This window comes from Balaenoptera physalus, assembly GCF_965194825.1.
Source record: "Balaenoptera physalus genome assembly, chromosome: 4".
Taxonomy (NCBI): Eukaryota; Metazoa; Chordata; class Mammalia; order Artiodactyla; family Balaenopteridae; genus Balaenoptera; species Balaenoptera physalus.
The window spans coordinates 99,068,672-99,085,901 of NC_138891.1; the positions used below are offsets into that span (position 1 = coordinate 99,068,672).

At 41.6% G+C, this 17,230-nt stretch overlaps 1 protein-coding gene across 4 annotated transcripts in view; it reads right to left on the bottom strand.

Moving 5' to 3' along the window:
* Positions 1–11,896, bottom strand: part of COL8A1 (collagen type VIII alpha 1 chain) — a 156,061-nt gene extending 144,165 nt beyond the window's left edge. The window contains exon 1 of one of the 4 annotated variants that reach the window (XM_082460418.1): positions 11,660–11,896. The gene's annotated coding sequence lies outside the window, so the exon portion shown is untranslated. The remainder of the gene's footprint in view (positions 1–11,659) is intronic. The other 3 variants (XM_082460416.1, XM_082460415.1, XM_082460417.1) reach the window with 3 other exon arrangements.
* Positions 11,897–17,230: the final 5,334 nt, after the last annotated feature.

Genomic DNA, 17,230 nt, shown 5'->3' on the forward strand with positions numbered 1-17,230 from the left:
TTTCTTCAATACAGGGTATAGGCAACCCATAGGTGACATTTATAATAACTGCCTGTCAGTTGAGAATAGGGGAAGATCAATGCAGGTGGCTATGCTTAGGAGGACTTTAATAGGACCTTGAATTTATGGTTATTTTGACAAGTGTAAAGGACAGTAGGGGATATTCAGTAGAGAAACGAGAAAAGAATGTTTAGGGGAAGAATAGTCCATCTGGCTTAGGTCAAATTCCTGGTGTAGGCTGGGGAGGGATGCAGATGGAAAGCTGGATTGGGGTGAGAGAGACAGAGGGGCTGGCTGGCAAGCTAAGGTGTTCGTTCTGCTTCCTAATGCCGCTGGATGCTTTTGAGTAGGGTACTGACAGTCCTGGGACAGTGGCACAACCCAGGAAATAATGTTTCCTCATGTAATTTGGTACACAGGTGGCTCATAGTTAATATTAGCCTACCAATGGGAGTTCATCCTGTGCTTCACGGTTAGCTACAGAGTTGAGCCTAGTAACACCATGTGTGCGTGCGTGCACAGCAGTGTGAAAGAGAATGTATCTCTTGGAAAAATTTATGGGGATAGAGAAAAGCATATTTAGAGCCTTCTCATTTACCATCACTGCATTTTGTTCCCACATCCCTTTTTTTCTTTTTTCCTTTTAACATTTATTAAGCTCCTATCGTGTGCTAAGCATTGAAGGCGCCGAGATAAACAAGACATGAATCCTGCAAGGAGCTCACTGTCTCATACAAAAAATTAGCCAATGCCATTACAGCGTGGACATGGCCATGACACGGCTGTGCACAGAGTACTAGGATGACTGGGGAGGTTCACATGCAGACAAGACAGGCCCGGTATAGGCAGGTCTTTTCAGAGGGGGAGCTTCCTGATCTGAATCTTGGAGGAGGAGTACAAATAAATTCAGTAGATCAAATGGGGAATGCTCCAGGCAGAGAGGGAAGATCAAGTACAAAAGCAAAGAAGTACATCAGAATGTGACCACGTGGAAAGAGCTAGACCTTGTTTCCTCTTTTGTCTTTGGTACAGCACAAAGGAGGCGCTCGAAGTATATTATTTTCTATATACAAGCTTCCCCTGTTCTCCGAAATCAGAGCATTCCTATGAAACCTTTCGTAAGGCAAAATGGCGTAAAGCGAAGAAGCAAGTACCTTGGGACACATCTTGTTAATGGATGCAAAATATAAATACAGATGAAGCACAGGTGCTCCCAGATACAGTTCAAAGCCATGGTGGCTTGATGCTGAGTGTAGTTCCTGAGGAAGGAGCTTGGCGGTGCTGCAAAAGGGATGCTGGATGCTATTTTTGCTTTTCGCTTTTTTCCATAAAAGTGAAAATCCTCCTTGGGTTTCATTAGCGAAAACAGGAACTAATGTAGGTCTTTCGCAGGAGTGAAGTGGAATAAAGTGAACTTTCAGAAAGTGGGGGACACCTGTACAAGCTCAGACAGGTTAAGCAGCCGGTGTACACAGCACAGACTTTTGTCTAGGTGACTCACGTGGCTTGGGACCTCAGTTAAGTTGTCTTCACTCTCATCACCTGGGTATGGAATATAGTAAGAGTAACGCCAAAGAGAATGATATGGGGAGCTGGATTCAAGTTTGTTTAACACGCCATAGTGCCTTTGTTCTAGTCTGTTTCTTATATAATCATGGGAATTTCTCCTGCCTGAGGAATGACATGCTAGCTTGTCACTCTTTTCCCCAGACTCATGCCAGGTAACTTGGGATCAGTTGGGGAGAATTTATGGAGAAACCTTAGCCCTTATAAATCACCCTAGGGAGAATTGATAGCTTTTTTTGTTTATTTTTCTAGTCACACAGCCCTTACTTCTTTGGCTCTGAAATGGCAGCATGCTTTTAGGAAAAAATACAAAAAAAAAGAAATTAAAATCACAGTATTAAACAAAAAGCAGAGCCAGTTGGCAGTGTCTAGGAACAGAGCCACTGGAATTCTCTCACTTTCTTTATGAGTCAGAGGTAGTGACAGAGGGAGTCAATATTTTTTCTTCCTTTTATGATATGACAAGACCTCATGAGAGGCACCATGAAGAAGCAGTAAAACTATGAGCTTTGGAGCATGACCTGGATGGAAGTCCTGGCTCTGCCACTTCCAGCTGTGTGACCCTGGGCAAGTTGCTTGACCAAATAGAGGCTCCATTTTTCTCATCTTTAAATTGGGAATGTAATTCCACCCTTGTAGGGTTGATGTAAGGAACAGAGATAATGAGAGCAGTACATTACTAGATAGTATCTATTACTACAACTAGTAATGATGAGTTTGAGTTTCTCCCTTGGATGACTGTGGGCTACTTATTTTCTTAAAGCAGAGGGTGCTATACCGCACTGCCTTTGGGATACTGGCCTCCAGGCATTATCTTTGTAAAGGGAAAAGAGAAGTCCCAGAGTAGGGCCCTAAGAGAAATAGTCAATTTGATGGGGGCAGGAGGTCTGAGTGTCATAGGTAAACCAATAATCTCCGATGTAGCAAGATATACTAGAATATCAGTGTGTTCCTATTCCAGGAATTAGCTCCCTATTGATGGTGAAAAAGTAAATGCTCAAGAAAGATGTTTGGTTAATGATCTTGGTTAATTAGTGGTGGTTATGATGAAACAGAATTATCAGCTCAGAGATTGTTGAGCTAATTCATGAAATTATCTGGGCTTCTTGTTTACTGACTTATTGCTCATTCTTGGCCATTTCTCTATTTGTAACAATATCCAGACATGGGGAAAGATGAGGGAAGGAAGAGATCATTTCAATCTATCCAATATTCTCCATCCCTCCTTTCCTCCCTCCCTTCCTTCCTTCCTTTATTTTTCTTTCTTCCTATCACTCCCCACCCCCCTTTTTCTCTCTCACCTATTGTATGTAATGAACAAATTATTCTGACATTTCTGCGGTTATTATTATAAAGAACTGAGCCATGGGACCAAGACATAGTCATCTGTTTCTTTTGTTCCCTTTTCAGTTGGGGTTGGAAATCACACTGGGATTGTTTCTTATTTTATGGTTTGACATAGCACATAATATATACTGACACTCCATGTGTATTACATATTAACTAGCAACACTGAAAATACCATGTCCCAGTAGATCTTGAAATAATGAAGTAGGACAGTGATTCCCAAGCTGTTCCCAAGCTGTACCATAGAATACCAGGAAGATGCTCTCAAGTTGGGAAGATTTGTCATCAAACAAGTTGAGGGCACACTATTTACTGTAACTGTTTTGAAGAATGAAAATATACAGAGCATATTAAGCTCTTTGTGAAATCTTGCAGTGAATAAAATTGGTCATATTATTTCATTGAGTATTTCTAAAATTTATTTGACCACAGAACCTTTTTCTGCATAAACGCTTTAATATCCCAGGTATTACTGTTTTTGAAACACACTTTGGAGAATGTTGAAGAAGTGGCATTCAGAGATTTTATACAATGTAACAGTCATTATTAAAAATATCTTTCTCCAGTTAAAATAGAATTTTTAAATCACAAAACCTTTTTTTCTGTATGAGGAATTATCTGTTGACTGGTGTCAAATACGGATATGTGAACATATAGGCCTCTTGAGACTTTTTAACTCATAGTTTAATTATTGTTTCTTTTCCTTTTTCTACTTACCCTTGACCTTATCTGGCCCCTTGAGACATGCAGAATTGTTCTTGGTACTCTAAGAAATAAAAATGCCCTTGGTACATCTTGGCAAGTTACGTGCTTATTTGGAATTGTATTCCCTTTCCACTTGGTTCTAAATAAATACCAAGAGCCATTTCCAGGTATCGTGAGTACAATCCGTTTACTATGTATGTATGCTTAAGCAGCACCATTCTGTAAAATAATTGGCAAGACCTCTAGTGTCTCTAAACGGTAAAGAGAGTGGTTATTTGAGAATTGTTCTTCTATTTAAGATAAATAAATTAAGGCACACAGATGATCAAGGCCCCAGAATGAGTCACGGTGTTCTGGAAATTAAAACACTGAAGATTTTCTGAAACAGGGGCTTCTCAGGCCACATGCATACGAACTTCACAGCTTCATTTCTATTGAGATCAGTAATAGTCTTAGAGAGAGGACTGCTCTGTTTTCCTGTGAATGTCATAATTTTTACAAAGCAAGCAGCCCTTCCCTGGTGTGCCAAGGTTTTTTTTAATGGTCCTAATTGATCTCTATCCTCCGGAGGGTTCTGAATTACGCAATTGCCTCAAGTCTTAACAAGCCATCGCCACACCGCTGCGCAATGGAAACGTTCAACCTAAGGGTATTCACTTCGGTCTAGGCAACGCTCTGGCTGCTTCTGGAGAGACCAGGATCCTGGAGTGCAGGTTCTGGGCCATCTCGATTGGAGAAGCCTGTTTGGCCCATTTCCGCCTCCATCTTTCTTGCATTTCCCTTCCCCTGTCCTGGTGACCAGGGGTTGGTCCTGGCAGGACACTGGGGCTTCCCTTTGGAACCCATGAGATCTTCTCGGCTCTCTGCTCTCTCTGCACTTGTCTCTCACTGACTCCCAGCTGCTGTGGTTTATTTATTACTGAATTGAGCATTTAGTCTTGGCTGGTGGTGGCCTTGGAAGGAAGATTTTCTAAGATTGCCTTGGTTTTCTTTCAACTAAACTTCTACAAGCCTGGACATTTCTGGCATTGCTGAAATGCAGGTGATTTACCTGTAGAGGCTTAAATTGGGATTTTTGTTTTTAAAGAAAACCAACAATGTGATACACCCCTGTGGTACATTTTAGCCACTGGTTGAAAAGGACACCTTGTTCTACCTTTTATCAGAAAAATGCAAATCTAAAGGCTCCCTCTGGGAACGAGTCAGTTTTCTATTCTGAGACACTCAACCCCCTGGCTCCCTCTACTGGTCACAACCTCCCTCCCCACTCATTTGAACAGCAGGGGACTGGAATCAACTGGGAGCTAGATGGGGAACTAGACAAGATGTGAGACTAGGGATCGTGAATCCAATAGCATATTTTTACTGCAGATCCCTTTTCTTCCCTCATTGTTCCAACCTCAACAGTCTTGGCCACCTCAGCCACAAATTCTTAGCTCCAACTAGCGTCTCCCTTCATGTAGTCCTTGGCATTATCTTGTGTCTGCCCTTTAACAAGAGGCCACTTGTTTGGATTTATAGCACTGATGAACACCATGACCTTTGGACTCTAAGACAGGACGATTGTTAAGTACAGATCTTTAAAGAAATATAATCACGTGCAGCCATCACTTTGAATTTACGAACCAAATTTAGATTTATCTTTAGCGTGCACGTGACATGATAGAGGAACATACTAAATGGGGTGAGAGCTGACAAAACATCTCCCAGCTGTCCTGGACAATGCCCTTCAACCACCTCTGAAGGTCTGCTGTCCTCCTGTTGAACTGAGGGCAGCTGTGGCTTAGCCACCCGCTGCTGGGTAGTGGAATATCTGCATAAACAAGCCATAGTTGCCCTAATACATGAAACCTTAACGATGGTCCAGAATTTCAGCAAAACAGCTGTTTTATCTAGCTAACAGAGAGGACTGGAGAAGCTCCCCAACAGGCTGAGACATTTTATTTCCTGGAGAAGCAAACAGCTGACACCCACACCCAGGCCTAGAGTTGGAAAAGTAGTACATGAAGTGACTAGTTGTCTTTAATCTCAGCACATCAAATGATGCCAACGGCTAAATATCCTGAGATGTAAACACATCAAGAGCGCTTAAGAAAGACAGTCTTCAAGAAAGACTTACTTAAAAGTATGTTTTCACAATGATGCTTAGTCATAGACCATGTAAATTTTAACACACAATAAATCAATTTCAGAAACACAATGACTGTTTCAAAGATACACAATTGTCAGGCATGCTTTACAGGAAAGTGAACAAGCATCTGGGGTAACATCTATCCACAGGGTAAATTCTTTCTAGAAAAGATACAAGAATATTCTTTTCTACCTTTATCATTTTCCACATTGGGGTAACTTTATGTATTACTAAAAATTGTATTGCTATCTTAGCAGAGAACATTTTGATGACATGACATCCATGGAGTTAGTACTCTGGGTCAGAGTCAGGTCTACAGTGAGGTCTCTTTTCTTTCTTAACTGGAAGTCCAGTTAAGGGTTAAGAAGAGTTTTAATAGATGTAAAGCATATAAAGCTTTCACCCATGTGAGGCAGGTGTTACACTGAAAGAAGCCTGACCTAAATAGGATTTCACCTCCCAAACATTTGAGTAGGTCTTAGCTCAGACGATCGTATTAAAAATCTCTTTTCTAACACCTCAAAACTCTCCAGAGTTTCTCCCTCTTCTGTTTCAGAGGAATGGACCCTCTTAGCTGCACTATCCTCTCTCTATACTCTTGGCCCCTTGATGACCCCTCCCCTGTGTCATAACACTTCTCATGCCTACACCCCTCAACCAGTATGTCCCTCAAAGTTTCCTCTGATGGTCCATTATGAATATCTTGCCCTTTCTCTCATTAAAGACCTGGGGAGATGCTAGGTGGTTATATTGGCAACACACCGTCAATGTGGTAGGAGAGGAGGAAGGTTATGCTGTAAATCATCACATAAAAATAATACATTTGTTCTGCCACGTAGAAATTGGAACTCGATCTTAAGCCTGCTGCAAAAAATAGTACTATTTCTAGAACTCAGGCAAATGTAAGGACTAGTGAAAACACTGCAGGCAGGGAAATGGCTTAGCCATTGATAAGGCTAAATGAACTCTCCTACATTTCCTAAAGCAGAAGGGAATCTTAAATTTGATATACTTGAGATTTGAGTCTCTATAAGTCCCTGTAGACTCATAAGGATTTTTATGGAAGGAGTTAAGAAATATGGATATTTTATACTTAGGCTTTTTGTTTTTTTGTTTTTTTTCATTCATTCACCCACTCAACACAGATTTACCAAGCAGCTATTATGTATCAGACCCTGGAATGAAGAAAAACACACAAGGTCCCTGTGATGGTGACAGTGATTTCATTCTTCATAAGGGATTGTATCGACGCTTGCAAACATTCTGTAGTAGAGGTATAGTTGCAGCCCCAAACCTCTACCAGGTTATGGTTTCTGAGAACCCTATATTTTATGTTCCAACAGAATTCTCGGCATAGTTAGAAACATCTTAGATACACACTATGTGGGGAAGACACATTATAGTTATTCAAGATAGAGCGCTGATCAGAGAGTTTGGCTATATGAACTCCAGCCCTGCTTCCCCTACACACATCTGGGTGATCTTAGGCAAGACGTCAGCCTCTCCGACATTTCTCATCTGTAACATTAACTTTAGTTAAAATTAGCTCTGAGGATCCTTCCAGCATTTATACTGTGTGAGTCCCTAAATAAAATTTTAAACCCCAAGAAGTTAGAACAGGACCTAGATAAATAAAGTGCTTAGAAACTTCATTTCAGTTTGGAGGCATGTAGCAAGTTTAAATTACCTCTCTTCTAGGTATATAAATTATGGTTTAGAAAAACGTAAAGCCTTTTTATTTGTTGGAGTGAAAATTTACATCCTGTTTAAGAGAAGTATGAGACTTTTGATAATGAGAAATGACACAACTATGAGTGGTACTCCAGAAACTTGATCTATAAGAATTCAAAAGAGATTTCTTCCACTGAAAGAAAAAAAGGAGGTAGCACAGAGGGGCATGACCACATCTGCAAACCCTGTGCTGAAGGAGAGAAGGACAGCTTTTGTTTTCCAGGAAGGGCAATAGAAGTGAGCCCAAAATTAATAGAGGAGATTGAAAGTGGACCATCAGTGTGTCTTAATATTTTACATAGTCAGCTATGGGTGTCCTGAGGTGCTTTTGCTTTTTGTTACATTGAGAAGTTAGAATTCATTATTATTTTAGCTGATTACTCTATGATCAGTTCTTGGGAACATTTTTGTTTCAGTCGCTTCAGTCTGATTCCATGCAGTTTCAACGGCTTTGTGGATTTGTGTTCACAGGGCCCCCAGATTATAGACATTCCGACCTTGTGTGTGACTCTCTTTAGCCCTCTTGCTGCAAATCTATTTGCTTGAGGATAGACTGTAAAGAACCTCCTTCCTTAAACAGCAAACGTAGTTACCAAAGCGATAGTGGAATGTCTAATTAGTGGCTTCTCTTGGTGCTGAAATGTGGTTAATATTCTTTCCCAGTTTTCACTCCTTGGGTCTCTGCAAAGGGGAAGTCTAGCAGAGCTCTAATTTAGTACTGTGGGGCATAAACTGATGTCAATGACTGCCAGGTCATTGGAAGATCTTTTTCATTATATCCTTAGCATTTTGTAACAACCTGTAAATTGGCTTTTTTTTTTTCAATTTAAATTTCTAGATGCTTTGGGTAGTAAGGGGTTCTTTTTACACAATGTTAAAGTGAAAGATTCTCTAAATTCCATAGGGCGTTCATTCTTCTCTTAACTTCCCCTCTCTCTCTCTGTCTCTTTTTTTTTTTTTTTTCTTTTCACTCAACAGCTAGAACAATGAAACTCTCAGAAGAGTGCACTCTAGTCTGAAGATCTATACCTTCATTGAATTACACATATGTACGTTTATGGGGGCCTGGTGGAAGAGAAGAAAGCCAAGGCCTGAAGAAAGACCTGATTTTCAGAGGGTTACTTAGAGGACCAGAGGTTGGGAAATACGGCTGCATCTCAATAGCGCTGCAAGTTGCCATATCAAAGTGGAAGACCATGGATAGGAAGGAGTAAACTGCTGCCTGTAACTTCTAGCTTGTGAGTAGTTACTGAACATTGGACCCTTTGGGAGAGTTAGGGGTGGATTTGTTGATGTGAACCACCCATTAGTTAAAAATATGTTCTGAGGTTTTTATATTCATAATGTAGCTTTTAAAATTATAACTGGCAAAGTTCTATGGGTTTTAATGTGGGGCAGACCTGAAACATTTTGGTCTTTAGAACTGAGCTGTTCTCTTCTGTTAGAGAAGGGCATAGTAGAGATGGATCTTAACTTATTACTGGAAATACTCTCACTGATTTAAGAAAAAAAACAAGAGCAGATACGGATTTTTGCTCTTCAGTGTCTCCCCATATTCCGCATAAATAAGAGCAAAAAGCAGCTGCATTTGTAACAGAGATTCTGATCTTACTCTTCTGGGGTACTTCCTAGGAGTGATTCCGCCCAGCTTCTCTCTCAATTCTCTGCTCGTCCCCATCCTCCCTTCCTTGATTTTTGTTTCACAAATGGAATTAAGGTGGGATATACTTTCTGATCATTGAAAGAATATTGTTTTATAATTTTGGGAATAGCAGAAGATCTAAAATGTGTGTCTCCCTAAGTGTGGCAGGCCCTCAAAATCAACAGAGCACTCTCCCTGTGTCTCTAGTGAAACAGGCAGCTGCTTATCTTTTCTTTTATGAGAAACATTAAAAGAGTCATTCAAAGCCTGCTGGAATGGTACTGGGTAGGTATGGCCATGAATCCAATCCGGGGGCAGCTATATAATGGCATAGATGAGACTCATGCCTCCACATCCTGTGCAAAGGGAGAGACATTGGGGTAGCTCCATGAAACCCCACCACTGATTTTTCTATAAACTTAAGAAGGAAAGTGTGGAGAAAGCATCACTTTGAGCGTCTGGTAAAGACCCCTGGGAAAGTTAGATCATAAGCAGGCTAGGATGATCTCACCCAGTTATTTAGGGTGTTGAACGTGATGGCACATGGGGGAGGCAGTTATGGTTAAATGGTTCATAGCCGGTAGAGTGGATTAACTGCCAGGAAAAGCAGAAGCAAACCGTGGGAGAACACTTTTCATCCCCAAATTTAGGAATAACAGGGAGCTCTTTTACACTAGCAGCACTTTGTTTTTCCTCCCAGAAAAGATAACTTTCCTCAAGGGGATCTGGTGAATGAAGCAGTGTATTTTCACCCTTGTGATGATGGGTGTGAGTCCGGCACTAACATAAAAGAGGAATTAGCTTGGACATACCACACACTTGGTTTGGCCTGGTCCCATACCTGTGCTCTTGTCATGGTTGATTACCCACTTACTGCAAATATGAAGCAAGCAGTCTGCACTGTGGCTCAAGATAAAAGGTATTTTAATATGCTCAGGTCACATATTATCATGGCCAATAGTAATTTTATATCATTTTCTTAAAGGAAACCACACTCTTAGCAATAATTTTTTTCCAATGAAGCAAAATTTCACATGACAGAAAGTTTTACATATAATTCTTTCATTTGAATAATAGCATTGAATCCTCTCTGTGCCAAATAGGCATTTAAAATACCTTTATTATTTCTTTTGATATGCAAACAATAAGGAGGAAAGGTTTGGAAGACCCCCAGTTAGACTTCGAATGATTCTTTTTTCTTTAATAGTGAAGAATTTTTTACATCTTTGGAGTTTTCCCCTTTCAAGTGAAACAATATAAGCAAACCAAAAAAAAAAAAAAAGTAAAACTTTTCTTCTCTTACTTTAAGAACCTTGAGGGCTGAAATAGTGGTTTGGTTTCCTGACTGCCAGCTTTGGTTTGCTGTCTCTAAGCAGTCTTTTGCAATTCCCCAGAGGAAATATTTGAAGAGGGTTTTTCTCCCACATGAGAGAGTTTCATCCCACACAGCCCGCAGATTCTGATGGCAAACTTCATGGACCAAGTGTCTGGTTTTCCAGAGGTAGCTGCGGAAGACGTTTTTCCTTTCACAGGTGCACAACACTCATTCTCAGACTTCAGAAATCAGAAGGTAGAGACTGAAGTCTTTAAAAATGAGAGTAGCTTAAAGATTTGATATCTCTGCAAGAATCGGGTGCCAATCAGGTCAATTTTTACTAGATGAGGGAAAAGAGGGTGACAAGCAGGGATCAAACTTCCAAAGGCTTCTTAGCTAATCATTCTTTACAACCCTCTGGTGTAAACAGAAGTATTGGATAATCTGGCCTGTATTCTTCTCTGACTGTGAAACACATTGAAACGCTTTATGTTCAGGTGTGTGTTTAGAAATTCATGAAGTTCTTTTATACACTTTCTAATTCCAACACAATTCTCATTTTAGGACGTCTTGAAAATATAGCTATGTGCTCTCACATTGTGCCCCAGCTTGTCAATTTGGATTTGTTCTTTCCTATCTACCAGCCACCTGATTACCGTCTCTGTGCAAAGGGCACCCGTTCGCATCATTTTTTCCAAGCACTTAAACCTGGAAAGATATTTTTTTAAAGGACTCACAGAAGCTGTCTTGGGGGTTTGGAAAACATCGCAAAATTGTTAGCAGACCTTTGACTGTGCTATTTTTAGGAAACTCATTGTGTTCTTTTAAAGTACATTTTTGACAATGGGACAAAGTTTTCCTTGCCCCACTGATATGTGAAATATTTACAATGAAAATATTTACAAAAAAATGGGGTGCTTACAGGAAAGCACCTCAACAGATACACTTTAACCTCCGCAACAGCCGGCAAAAGGGGAAAAGTGATTTAGAAGGAGAAAAGGTTTTTGCAATATTTATGCTGCTGTTTCTGCCCCAGATGAACTTTTATTCTACCGTTCAAACAGAAGTTTGTTTTCAAACCAGTTGCTGGTTTAAAGGAGCAGCTGATCTGGAATCCGTAAGAGTCAGCTCTACCCAAACAGTAAGCATGTTGACCAGAGGAAACTTATTCCCCCCGAAGCAACCCCTAGTAGGTCAGATGCCTGCAGAAGTGTTATCTTACCTTGAGCGTGTAAGATCCAGAAGAGAGGCTGGGGGCTCCCACAGGAGAGGACCGGGAAAGTGCTCTGCTCCGCTGCTGGTGACATGCGCTTGGCTTTTATGGGCAGGTGGGAGGAGCTGCGCCCCATAGTAGGTGGGCAGAGAAGTAGCGGCGGGCGGCAGCCCCGGGAGGAGCTGGACGCTCTGCCCTGGGGAGGGGCGGGGAGGGCAGAGCAAGGAGCCCGAAGGAGGGAGGAGAGACGGGGAGGGAGGGAGAGAGGGGGGTGCAGGAGTGGAGGAAGCAGTGGAAACGGGAGAGGGAGGGAGAAAGAGAAAGAGAGAGAGGGAGGGAGATAGTGACACACAGAGAGAGACAGAGAGAGAGGACGAAGGGAAATAGATATAGACAAAGGGATGTAGCCCACAGACAGGGAGAGGGCTGGGGAGAAAATGAATAGGGGCAGAGCCAGTCAAACAAGCAAGATACAGAAGGAAAGGGGAAATGGATTATTTTCCATTTTGTATGACATTTTTGATGATGGGGTGGGGGAGTCGTGGGTGATCGTGATAGCAAAAGGTGTTTTCTGTGAGTTTGAAAAGCTAAATAACGGTTCAGGGCTACTGAAGAGTTCATAGGCGAGGGAAAGGCGGGGAAGCTGGCCGTCGGAGTAGCACATCCCAGGCGCTGGGGGACGCGGAGCAGGCGGGGCGCGGGGCAGAGGTCTCCCCAGCCGGCCGCGATCCCGCCGCCCGCTGCGCCCCCGAAGCCCCTGTCTCCCACCACCCTCTGGTAAAACCCGGCCTCCTGGCTGTGCTTTTTTTTTTTTTTTAACATCTTTATTGGAGTATAATTGCTTTACAATGGTGTGTTAGTTTCTGCTTTATAACAAAGTGAATCAGCTATACATATACATATATCCCCATATCTCCTCCCTCTTGCATCTCCCTCCCACCCTCCCTCTCCCACCCCTCTAGGTGGTCACGAAGCACCGAGCTGATCTCCCCGTGCTATGCGGCTGCTTCCCACTAGCTCTCTGATTTACGTTTGGTAGCGTGTGTATGTCCACGCCGCTCTCTCTGGCTGTGCTTTTTGACGAGCAAGTTCTCCTGGTGCCGCCGGTAGTGAGGAGCAACCAGAGGCCCCTCCTGAGACTTCTGTGCAGCATTAAGGTAAATCCAGCAAAGGTTGGAAAGGATCAGCGGAGACTGGCTTTTGGAGAAAGGAACCTCAAAACCAGCCCGGTCCTCCAACATCTGCTTATGTAACAGGATTTCAGGGCTCTCTGCCCTCTGGTTATTTTCGGTATTTTAAAAACTCTCATTCCTAGCCATTGGAAAACGTCTTGGTGCCATAGCTCTCTCTCTGTGTGTCTTAAACATTAAGAGAGGATTCAACCAACAGGAGGCTGAAGGAGCAGGCTGAAATTCTTAAGAAATACATTCAGAGAAAGAAAAACAAACTCCTTTAGCTGCTGAGTGGTGACTCACTTCCTAGCCCAAGCTTGATTTTTGCCACCAAAGGACTTAAGGCATTTTAAAAGAGAGAACCTGAGGGCTGAGAACCCTCGGAGAACCTGAGAACCCTAGGGGATGAGGGACACTGACAGGGGGAAGGGAGGGTCAGGGAGATGGATGGGTGGGGCTGAAAAGAATAAGGGAAATAACTTTTACTGAAAATATTAATATATAACTATATAATATGTATAGCTATATATATGCATATATAAAACTGGATTCAGTGTTCACCACAACCTTATGAGGTTAGGTATGATTCATACTGTGTAGATTTTTTATTTTTTCTCTTTTTTTAAGTAAGGAATTTCAAAGGGTTAAGCGACTAGCTCAGGCTAACAAGAGGGGGAGCCACAGCTGGTGAGCTTGCAAAGCACCTGCACTCTGCACCTCAGACCACCATATAGAACACCTAGCCTGGTCTCAGGTTAGGTCCTGATGTCTTTGTGTGTGTGGAGAGGGGGTTTGGGGGGAGGGGGTGTTGCCAGACTCCAAGAGAAGGAAAAATGATGGCCAAGAGTGGGATTTGTTGAACTGGGTACTGTTGACATCTTGGGCCAGATAATTCTTTCTTGTGGGAATCTTTCCTGTGCATTGGAGGATGTTGAGCAGCTCCTCTGGCCTCTGCCCACCAGATGCCAGTAGCACCCTCCTCCCTGAGTTATGAAAATTGAAAATGTCCCTACATGTAGCCAAATTGGGGGGGGGGGACAGGAGGCAAAAGTCCCCTCCTCCCTTTAAGAACCATTGGTTTTAAAAGGTCCACAACTATAAAAAAGGATTTTAAAGAAATCCATTAAGAAAACACCCAATAGTGGCATTTGGGTAATAGTAATATTAGCTGCCGTACGTGTTAAGGTTACACTGGACATAGTTTTTACATATTCATATTTCCATCTGTCTGCCTCTAGACTTAAAAGCCTCAATTGTTTTCTTTGTAACTAAGCTTATTCTCAATTGGATACACCTGGGAGTCGTAGAGTCCCATGTGCCCAGGGTCTGAGGGAGGATTAGTGATATATGAGATGAAAGTTTTAAGTTCTTTGTCATAAACACAAATTTGATGTTAGAACAATTATTCGAATGTTACTCATGATGTTTCATGTCATTAATTATTTGCCTTAATAGGTATAATTTTTCATCTCTAGACCCTCTTCAGAAATAGTATGTTTGTGTTTTGAGAATGTGGCTAAATCCACTATAGGAAGTCTATGAAATGAACAACCCTTGTAACTGGACCTAGAAGTAAAACTGCATTGACTATTCTGGGGCTGACCCCTGAAACCAAATGTGATTTTACAGAGAAGGTACCACTTCTGGGACTTTATAATTTAGCAAAGAAATGTTTTCTGGGCAAACTAAATAGGACCCAGTTAGAGGTACGTCTGGGTGATAAAAGTATTAATAGATAGCCTCATCAGGTTATAACAAATCATCTTTTCAGTTCTGATTTAATGCCTCCAAACATTCCAGTTCCATCACATAGTTGTGAAAAATAGAAACAGAGAAGGCAAGAAAAGCACGTTCAAAGGGAAGGCAATTGACGGCTGTATTTTCTTTTCCTTTGTTCCTCCATCACTTCCTCCTTTCAAACCTGAATATCCAGCCACTATAACAAAAGAGCTCCTTTCATTTTGTTTGGATGGTGCTAATGATTAGTTCGTTTCTCCAGTTCACACTTGCCTGAATCTGATTCACTAGCAGATCTGGACCACAAGTCAGGAATCCAGGAATGTGATCTCTTTGCTGACTCTTAGAGTGCCCTTCTAGAATCTCTTGAAAGTGACAGGTTTGAAATGACCTAGTTTGGTCTTCTGTGGAAAGAAAGGAATCCAATGACAACATATTAGATGGCTCTGAAGTTTCCATTGTGTGAATATAATAACAACTACAGATGATTACCTTATTTTAAAGAGCTTTGAAAATGGAAGCTTTTTTTTTATTTAGAATTATTCAATTAACAAATATTTATTAAGAATGGATACAGGCAGTGTGGGGTATTCAAAGCAGAGGAAAACAAGTATGTAGATTTACTCTCATGGAAGAAAAAAAGCATGAAATTCCTGAGAGTTGGGTAGCAAAGAGACTTCAGGGAGGAGCTGGCATTTGAGCTAACTGTGGAAAGTAACATTGGGATAGATGAATGATGAATAGTACAACAAGGGAAGAAATGTATACAACTAGGGAAGGCACAGGAATATTTGGGCGATGGTGAATGGTCGGCATGACTTAAGTGAAGGGTCTGTGTAGCAGAACAATGAAGCTAAGCAGCAGGAAAGGAGAGGTGGAGTCAGCCTGTGGACGGCATTAAATGTCACCTCGTAGTCTGAACTGTATACTGTAGGCAATGAGGAGTCATTGAAGACTTTTGAGCAGTAGAATGGCATGATGGAAATGGCATATTATTAAGAATTTACTTTTCTTTGAATAGGCTCTTTATAGTAGCTTTGCATATAAATGCTTGCCAGTATGTCCAGGGCCATTAGCATACTTAGAAACAGAGGAAACAGAGTGTCTGTGTCCTGCAGACTTGGAGGTCTGGGTGAGGTGGCAGAAACAATGGTGTCAGAAACAACAGAGTGTCCCTACAGTGTCCTGGGTGACTGTAAGAAGACTGGGAATGCAGAATTCTCCCAGGGTGTGGCCAGGATGATAGATGGGATTAATGTGAAGGGTGGTGCTGCTCTGTGTGTCAGAGGAGCCAGTCTCTTCTTCACCTGTTGTAGCTTTAATGTTGTCAAAAAGTATCGGTCCCGAGATAATAGGTCTGATGTAGAGATCCTTGCGTTTTCAGTGCTCCTGGTTTAGGAAACAATGGACCCTGGCATTAAAAACTATACCATCACATTTATGGGTTTTTTTTTTTAATACTTTGAATTATTTCCTATGTGTTACCCTTGGCAAATTTCAACGTCCAATTTTTCCTGCCACTCCTGAGTGCATCAAAATGCAAATGAACATGGCTTTGGGGCTAAACAAAAATCACTGATGATTTGAAGTTCGACGTACAGAAATGTGCTCACCATCTATCAAATGACCCATCAGTCAGCAGCCTAAGCTTCTGTTAAGTATCACCAAATATGATCTTGGACTGCAAGGCACTTACAACTGCCAGCTCTCCTAGGACATTTAAAGTAGGGTTTTATTTACAAAAATTGAAAAGGCTCACAGCACAGAAGAAAGGCACACCTCTCTTGCATTCCAAAGGAACTTTGGATTCTGTGAGTCACTGTTTCCCTGTTGGCCCAGATGGTGGAGAGCTGACTGACTCGGGTGATCCCACAGATGACTGCCTCACAGCTCCCGCTGGCTTTATGAAGAGCACTGGACACAGAGTCAGCAAATATGGGGTTTAGTCCCAGCTGGGCCACCAACTACCCATGAAAACTTGGGGCAGATGTTTTATCCTTTTTGGATTCAGGGTCTGTATGTAAAATAAGGAGGCTTAACTAGACATTCTCTAAAGTTCTTTTCACCTTTTAGATGCCTGCTCTGTACTAGTTGGTAGATGCTTCTCTTACTCAACATTCCCATGAAGCCAACCTGATGTTCAGTGATACACGTGCTCAATTTTAGGCACAGGAATAAGAACTCATAATACATTAGTCCAGTGTTTGCTACAAGGAGATCGCACCCCAACATTAAACCTTGTCTGTATTCTAGATAGAGAATCCCCAAAGGTGGAATATACCGTTGTCACTTAACAGTAACCATTGTCTCTCTAGGTCTAGGACTTGGCAGAAGTCTCTCAGATTTAGCCATCCGCCTCTAAACCTTGAGGCCTTTTAACTTTCTTCTTCTGAATCAAGTAGTAATTCTCCTTTTGATTGATGTAAATGTAACCACACTACATAGAGCCCCAGATTCTGAAAATTCTATTCCTTGTGCCAGATTTGCTTGATGTCCAAATACATTGATTTGATTTCCTAAGAAGCTCTCTACTCTTCTCCCACTGTGAATTCTTCCCTCTCCCTAGTGCTTCACCTCTTTATTTTTTAGTTAGGAAAAATTTGATTGCCCTTTTCAATATAGACTAAATTATTGTAGTTCTTTGTAGTTTCTCAAACTAATAGACTTTTAC